Source organism: Euprymna scolopes, chromosome 45 (genome assembly GCF_053919585.1).
Source record: "Euprymna scolopes isolate OS-2025 chromosome 45, ASM5391958v1, whole genome shotgun sequence".
NCBI classification, from domain to species: Eukaryota; Metazoa; Mollusca; class Cephalopoda; order Sepiida; family Sepiolidae; genus Euprymna; species Euprymna scolopes.
Window position 1 is genome coordinate 28,148,881 of NC_136526.1, and position 9,723 is coordinate 28,158,603.

A 9,723-nucleotide genomic window follows, 5' to 3' on the forward strand; every position below is an offset into this window, starting at 1 on the left:
ATCTATATCTAGCGATTAATACGTATTAGTATTTAATGCAGAACTGAACACAAATTATATCTAATTAAATTATATGCACGATTTAAACAACCAAAACATTTAAAAGAATCGTTTTTGGAATCAAAAATTCGGATTAATTTTTTTTCATTCCAATACCGACTCCCATACCCTAAAATAAGTCTTTTTTTATTTTAAAACTAGCAGGCCGCCCGGCATTGCCCAGTCATAAAATATGCTTAAATATGATATTTTGATTAATGCAGATTTCGTATTTATTATTATATTAGTGGGGGTACCTGGCGTTGCCTGGTTGGAGGATATTAGCACAAGGATGAAGTGATGTTAAGAATAGCTTTCAGGTGGTTAAAATAAAAAGATAGAGAGGTGCGTAATTAGTTTTCCTTGCTAACCATTAAGTCAAAGAGGATAGTGAATTGAAATAAAAAATAAAAACGATAGAGGAGACGTGGGATCGAACTCAAAAACATAGCATAATTAGTTTTCCTTGCTAATCATTAGGCCAAATGGGATATTGAGTTCAATAAGTTGGTAATTAAGTTAAGAATCATAGGATTCGCATGCGCAGAAATGAATGCTGCTTTTAAAACTGGCTGAGGGCCAGGTAAGCTTGGCGCTTTCTGTCGGTATTTATTTGTTTTCCCACAAAAACAAAATGTGACACACTTTGTTTAAAAATGAAATTTTCTCAGTATATTTCCCCCTCTATTGACTGAGAACTAATCTCATTTTTGTGCAGTGCCGGCCAGCAGACCGTTGAGCTGTGATTTGCGTTTGAATAGTTTTGCTTTATACGAAAAAGACAAACAGCCTACACAACAGGACAGCGGGAAGTTTTTAAAATTCGATCAAAAAAAGATAGAGACAATATCCGTTGGTGAATCTGAGATATTACAATCTAGAAAGTATAAGAAAACTTCTCCCGGAATCTAACCCTAACCATAATCCGAACCCCAACACAAAAAGACTTTTGTGGACATACATGAACACACGCCCAGCTTGCCTTCTATAATATAAATCTCACCTATCTGTTTAAATGTATGTATGTATGTATGTTTGTATGTCTGCCTAAAACTTTCAACAGAGGCAACGGATTTTTATGAAATTTGTATCGTTTTAAAGCTTGACCCTTTGGACAACAAATATCGAAAAATTGGCTAAATCATTAATTCCTTCACCCTCAACTGGGAACTTTTCTACAAGGAGGGGTCGCTTTTTTTGCCAATATTTTCGAAACTCATCCCCTCTTTTCAATTGGCTAGCCTTAATTTAAACCTTCACCACTTCTGGTTTGCCGATGGACGCAATGGCAAAGGCATCACATTTTTTTTCACATTCTTTTCACATTATGAGTTCAAGTCTGCCTGCCTACTACCACTTTTTTTTTTCCTGCTTAACACACACCTCCAAAGACCTGGGCAACGCCGGGTGCCCAGGCTAGTTTATATATATAGACCCAACATATAGCAATGATTTAAAAAGTTAAATTAAAAAAAAAAATGACTCGAGCGCCACCACCCAGAATCAAAACCAAAATTTTTAGCTTATAATTTATTTTTTCCTTTGACGTTAATGCCTGACCTATGAAGACATGTTTGTTGTAAGGCTAAAAATGAATACCTATGGCATGCATATTTGTAATACTTCATTTCTGTAATTTTCAAACTTTTGTACCGATTTTCCCTGGCTTAACCCAAATACAAAGTTTCGCATGTGTTCGATTACCTTATATATTAAGTTTCATGTCTGCAGACAAAAACTGACAGAGAAGTTTGGTAGGCAAACTATTTTAAACAAATATATATATATATATATATATATATATATATATATATATATATATATATATATATATGCATACATAAATATATATATTTAGAAAGAGGTTAGGGTTTACAATTTCATGCAAATATTATGCAAGTATAAATCATGTAGAATATCTGCATGAATATAATTACACGTAATAGTTAACTAAAGATGATCATCCCATAAGAAAATCAAAAATAAACCTAATAGGGAATTAATTGAAATGAATCTTCAAAAAATATGCAAATTACCAAGATCTTTTGCAGATGAAAGCAATTACACGACCCAATACCCATATATAACAAAATTGTTCAGAAAAAAATGGTTGCCCTTTTATCTTTCTTGGTCTTCGGGTTGGTCTCGATGGAGGAGAAATCCTACATGACTAATACATGTTTTTATTTTTGTTATTAACAAGAGTGCCTCTTTTGAGGGAGCTGGTTTCCCCTACATTAAAAACCGACCTTGTGCCAAACTCTGATCTCGTGGGGAGGCAAGTAAACAAAAATAAAATAAAAAACTAAAATAAAAAGAAAAAAGTTTTTAATATGAATATCAATGAATATCAATGAATATCAATGAATATCAATAGAGAAAAACAAAAATGATAGGACTAAGTAATCTTGCAAAACTGATAGCAGGAATTTAGGATTTGATGATGGATGAAAAAAAAAAATTTGGTCATTGTTTAGAATTTTTCTAATTCCTAAAACATCCTTACAATTATGACTTTCAAGGGTTTTCGGGGGTGCTGAAAATGAATATATACTATAAAAGCGACGTAGAGAAATAGTTTTCATGATATAAAGAAATTACGTCTCAAAAAGTGGAGATGAAATATATAATAACGTCAAATATATAAATTTAACGTCAAACTAGCCACTCACTTTCTGACCACCTAGTGATAATTTTTTTTTTTTTTGGTGGGGGGGGGGTCTGCCTGGAAACCGTTTTGGTAAAAGTTTACTGACTCTCCACTTAATAATCACCTTTAACATGTCGACTTTCAAGGATTTTCGGGTATGCTGAAAACGAATATAGCATTTAAATTCGCTGCAAACCCGTAATTTTCCTGATAACATAAAAAATAACATTTCTTAATATCCGGAAAAACTACTGGCTTGTGGCAGAAATATGCGCGTAACAGAAATCGTCACCACTGACAACTGAAGTAATTACACGTATCTGATACTGATTAAAAAAAAAAAAAAAAAAAAAAAAACAGTTCTTTAATATCCTTTCGGGTCTTTACTGACAGATCAAAGCAAAAAAAAAAAAAAAAAAAAAAAAAAGAAAAATGCCCCCTTATTAGATGGCCTAAATGTGGGTGCTCATTTTACATTAAATTTATATGGAAAAGTGACCCCCCACTTTTTGAAAAAGTCATTTCTTCATATGAAAACTATCTGCGCCACTTTAAAAGTATATATTAGTTTCAGCACCCCCGAAACCATTCAGAGGTCGTCATTGTAAAGGTTTTTATGGAGTTGAAAAGATTCTAGATATTGATCCTTTTTTTTTTTTTTTTTTTTTTTTTTTTTTCAAATAATCGCAAAATCTTAATTTCTTGCTGATTAGTTAATATACCGGATTACCTAAAAAAAAAAAATAAATAAATAAATAATAAAAACGGCCTACACCTGTGTGTACGTGCGACCGCATGTCTACGGCCTTTGGCTATGTGTACGTACGTCTCGTGGTCAACTTAAGGTTACGACCTTTTAACTTTTAGCGCATATTTTTTAAAAAAGAAGATATTTATTGTGCTAAGTTTTATAAGTTGCCCCGAATCGCGTTTAATTACCAAATTAAAAACTAATTAGGGTTTGTATTACTGTACACATAGATTCGAAAAAGTTGTCAAAAAACAAATATAGAACAAATAAATGTTATCAAAGGCAAGATAAGTTACTTTTCTACCTAACTGGATATTATTCACGTGTTTTTATTCAGTGTAACATGTTTATTCAGCTCGAAAAACATGCAATGTTTACCGATGTATTGGAAAATTCAAAATGGCAGCCGACTGTCTCTCGGAGAGGGTACGTTTGGGAAAAGGTATTATAAATAATAAACTAGACAAAATACTGTTAGAAAACAACCGAATATATGTCAACTTATGTCACGGTAACATATATTGAGCGAATTTCTAACAGTATTTTGTCTAGTTTATTATTTATAATACCTTTTCCCAAACGTACCCTCTCCGAGAGACAGTCGGCTGCCATTTTGAATTTTCCAATACATCGGTAAACATTGCATGTTTTTCGAGCTGAATAAACATGTTACACTGAATAAAAACACGTGAATTATATCCAGTTAGGTAGAAAAGTAACTTATCTTGCCTTTGATAACATTTATTTGTTCTATATTTGTTTTTTGACAACTTTTTCGAATCTATGTGTACAGTAATACAAACCCACTAATTAAACACAATAACACGTTAAATGTGAATTTATTTGTTTCTTGTTTGTTATTTTTTTTAAATTAAAGTCGACATCGATTTTTAAAAACATGTTGTTTTAAGCAAAAACAACACCAACTTAATTGTCATGTCGAAAATAGTAAGATATTAAAAAATTGCGAAAATTCATTGAATAGAAAATTATTTATAGCTAAAAGTATTTTTGTACTGAAAGTTGGGATGTGAACACCTTGAAGATCGTGAATACATGGAGACGTACTTATCTCCCTTTTTGCCACTTTAATGGCTGACGTTTTTGTTTTAGCCGACTTATTTTATACTAAAAACCCAAAAGCAATTGATGAGTTTTTGTAATTTTCGACATGTCCCTTTGTCAAGCAATTTTTTCACAAATTCGAAACTATAACAATAAAATAAATATTAACTCACAAAGTACGAAAATTTCAGCGGAGCCAGTAACTTTTCTCTTTTCTTTTCCAAACAACAACCAACCTGCCTGAAGACGGTCAAAGGTCATTCCAACCAAAACGTTGCACAAATAACATTCAAGAAAAGAACAATAGTCCAATCAATACAAGCAATATATACTTATATTTTTGTTTGGTATTTTTTTACATTAGGTTCACCTCCAAAATTTTCTTTAAAATGATAACTTTTAAAAGTTTTTGACTATGCTAAATAAGAAAATTTCATTTAAATTTTGCAGAGACAAGTAGTTTTCGAGATATAAAGATCTGTATTATGATCTGTAATTCACTATCAACCATGTGTGTATGCACGTGTGATAAACAAATAGGTCCACCTCCACAATTTTCTTTAAAAATATTAAAAACAACTTTCAGAATAAATACTCCCAACCTCCCCCTATTAAGAACGGCTTTGGGAATAAACAACCCCAATCACCCGATGTTAAGAATGGCTTTCAGAATAAACATCCCCAGCCTCCCCATGTTAAGAACGACTTCCGGAATAAACATCCCCAGTTTCCATATGTTGAGAACGGCTTTCTGAATAAACACTCCCAACCTCCCCATGTTCAGAATGGCTTCTGGAATAAACACACCCAACCTCTCTATGTTAAGAACGGCTTCCAGAATAAACAACCGCCAACTCCCCATGTTAAGAACGACTTTTGGAATAAACACCCTCAACCTTCCTATGTTAAGAACGGCTTTTGGAATAAACACTCCCCGAACCTCCCAATGTTAAGAACGGCTTTGAGGATAAACATCCCCAACAGCTTTGGGAGAGCGGTAGCCCTAGATATATCTAAGGCTTTTGACAGGGTATCGCATGATGGTCTTCTCAGGCAAATCAGATCATATGGTATCAGTGGGAGAATACATAACATAATTAAATCCTTCTTACATAAGAGAAGAGTCCAGGTTGTCGTTGACGGTCGTACATCTAAACAATATGATATAAATGCGGGAGTACTTCAGGGGCTTTATCCTTGGATCTTTATTATTCCTAATATTCATAAATGATAAAATTGTCTCTGAGATGAGTATATTTGCTGATGACACCACACTCTATAACAGGTACAAGGCGAAAACAAATAAACACATATCTAAAGAAATGGCAGAAACACTAGAGGATGACCTCCAATCTGTAGTAGAATGGTGACAAAAATGAATGGTCTCATTCAATGCTGCCAAGACTTAGCTTTTATCCTTCAAAAATGATAAGAAACCTTCTCTACCACCAATACCAATGGCCAAAAACAGATTACCTGAAAGTACTTCTTTTAAACTCCTTGGCCTAACATTCACAGGGGACATGAGTTGGAACAGATACATTGAGAGCATTGCGAAGGCTGCTAAGAAGAAGGTGGGCTCTCTATACTGTGCTAGAAAGCTACTTACGCCTGAAAGTATGCTGTACTTCTATAAGGCTACTATTCACCCATGTATGGAGTACTGTTGTCACATTTGGGCTGATGCATCTGCTACTAGTCTCTCACTCCTGGACAGGATTCAAAAGAGAGTCACCAACCTGATAGGTCCTGAGCTGTCATCTAAGCTTCAGCCTCTGTCCCATCGACGAAATGTTGCATCCCTCTGCTTGTTCTACAAGTATTTTAATGGTGAATGCTCTGACGAACTACAAGCACTTGTACCCCCTCGATGTAAATACCCCCGACAAACCTGACAAGCAGCTAAATCCCACCCCTACACAGTAGAGATCCCTAGGTGTAAGAAAGCCTTCTACTCCAATAGTTTCTTCCCCATAACTGCTAGACTTTGGAACTCCCTTCCTGGATTCAGAAGTTCAATTATAATGTGAACAGACATCTTGCTGCTCATCTCCCTTCATAATATCCCTGCAGCTTATGTCCCCAATAGTAACTCTCTACTTCAAAGTGGCACTGTGCTTTGTTTGGGGTGAAAATTGAATAAAAAAACAAAACAAAATAAAAACATCCATAACCTCCACATGTTAAGAATAGCTTTCAGAATAAACACCCCTATCCTCCTCATGTTAAGAACGGCTTCCTCAATAAACACCCTAAACCTCCCCATGTTAAGAATGGCTTCCAGAATAAACACACCCAACCTCCCCATGTTAAGAATGTCTTCTGAAATAAACACCCCCAACCGCATATGTTTTTTTGTTTTTCAGTTTTTCATTGGAAGAGTCCATAGCAGGGCCAGACAAATGTAATTTTAGGACCGAATCGAAAAAAAGTTCATAATTACAAAAAAAAAAAAAAAAAAAGTTATGAATATTTAATTGTTTGAAAAAAAAAAAATAGTTTTCTCAAAATTCACATGGATTTTGAATAAAATGAAAAAAAAAAAAAAAAAATATATATATATATATATATATATATATTTTGTTTAAAAAAAATCAGTTTTGTGTTAATATAAGTCTCTTATATTTATTTTAACTCTAGACATGTTACAAAAACTTTGTTTCATGCTTTTTTTATAAAAAAAAAAACAATTCTATTTTTTTAAACTTTGTGTTATTAGTCCTCGTGCGAAAGAGCATGACACATGTTTTAAATAATAATAGAATAACAATAACAAAGACTTTTGCTGGCGAGGACTACTATTGATCGTAACCAGTTATACAGTCCTTTTGAAATTTTCATCTCTATTTTTCTCATTATGTACTGAATATTTGTTAATAAAACCTGTATGAAATATGTTCCTTATTACATTTTAAAGATTTTCTGTTCTGAAAGAAGTTTTAAAAAATTTAATCTAAAAAAGTTATTTTTAAGTTTTTGTTAAAAAAAAATTCAGATTTTCTTATTATTCAGACCTATATTACAAAGAGGGGGTTGAAAAAATGAGTTGTGGTGTGAGGAGAAATACAAACTGAAACAGAGAGAATATTCAGACCTGTAATAATACAAAGAGATGGTTGTAAAAATGAGTTGTAGTGTGAGGAGAAATACAAACTGAAATAGAGAGAAGGAGAGTTTTAAAATATAATCTTAAAAAGATAAGATACAAGTTAGAAAAGCATCTCATCCAAGGCATGAAAATTGTTAAACAAATTTTTTTTACTATAGGCTTTAAAAATAAATGTACAAGATTCAATTTAAAATTTATTTATCTTCAAAGTGCGCTTTTATAAATTTTACAAAGTAAGGTATAAAAATTTAATTTTAATTGAATCAAAAAATTACCTTGGATTTATTTTATGTAATGTACATTCTGTTGGACTTTTTAAAAAAAAAGATAAATAAATTTCAAATTGAATCTTGTACATCTATTTTTAAAGCTTATAGTAAAAACATTTTAACAATTTGCATGCCGTGGATGAAATGCTTTTCTAACTTGTTATAAGTTTCTTAGATTTATTAAAAAAAAAAACTTTCTCAAAAAAATAATAAAAAATAACGCATTAAAAAACACTTGCATTTATTTTCAAATCGGTCCTGAAATTGCATTTGTCTGCTCCTGCTATGCACTCTTTTTTTTTTTTTTTTACATAGGCATAACCACTTATCAACGCCCAGAGACCACTCGAGGATAAGGGTTAAGAGTGTACAGTAATCAATTGGACAATATAGTAATCGTTAGTAATGGAAATTCGGTAAATTTAACTTAAGTGGAACGGCTCATCAAGAACTTGTTTACGTTGGACTTGAAGACAACCGTATTGTAGTCACCTGGAAAGCGGGAAAACGGAAGACAATTCCACAGGCGTGCAGTTCTAAGAAGCTTTGTTCATGGAATCTAAAATTAGGTTTAGGAACCGATAAAGAATGGGGGAGGGGATTATTGATAGTGTTTTCAGTTAGGTTCTTCTGAAAGTTTGGCGAGAGGGGACCATAGATTAAAGCTCAAGCGAACACTTGCCACGAAAATAACCATAAAGCAAAGACAAACTCGCAACATCTCTTCTGTGAGAAAGAGGTTGCAGAGAAGACATCTACGAGACTACGAAGTCTATTTTGAACTCTGTCAAGGCAGGACAAGTCCTTTCTAGCAGCTCCTGTCCAGATGTGGCAACAGTACTCCATCCTTCGACGTACCTGGCTCTTATATAGATAGAGAATTGCATCAGCAGTGAGATAACTACAGGATCGATAGAATTAGAAACCAAAAAAGTTATTAAGTGCGCACTCCGCACTGGTGCCTTAAATTTTTATTTTTATTTTTTTGATATGTTGTCTATATTATTAAATAGCCATATTTTCAAATAATTTGTTTTTGGAAAACAAAATTGGGGTTTGTATTACTGTACACATAGAGTCGAAAAAGTTGTCAAAAAACAAATATATAACAAATAAATGTTATCAAAGGCAAGATAAGTTACTTTTCTGCCAAACTGGATATATTTTTTGTGTTTTTATTCAATGTAACATGTTTATTCAGCTGGAAAAACATACAGTGTTTACCGATGTATTGGAAAATTCAAGATGGCGTCTGATTCTCTCTTTAACACGGTAAGTTTGGGAAAAGGTGTTATAAATGAAAAACTATACAAAATACTATTAAAAACCCGCCGACTATATGTCCACCTATGTCACGGTAACATATATTGAGCGAGTTTTTAGCAGTATTTTATCCGGTTTTTTATTTATAACACCTTTTCCCAAACTTACCGTGTTAAAAAGAGAATCAGACGCCATCTTGAATTTTCCAATACATCGGTAAAAACTGTATAGTTTTCGAGCTGAATAAACACGTTACATTGAATAAAAACACGAAAAATATATCCAGTTTGGTAGAAAAGTAACTTATCTTACCTTTGATAACATTTATTATTATTTATTATTCATTATATAAATATTTGTTTTTTGACAACTTTTTCGACTCTATGTGTACAGTAATACAAACTCCAAAATTGCTTAAAGAAGTTTTAAATGAAAATGAGGAGGAGGAGAAAAATTATGAGTCTCGGCCAATTCAAGATGGCGTTTCTTGTTGTCTGCTTTAATTCAATTTAATCGATAATACACTTCCATGTTCCTTATTAAAATATTGAAAGAATTAAAATTAAAATAATAAAAA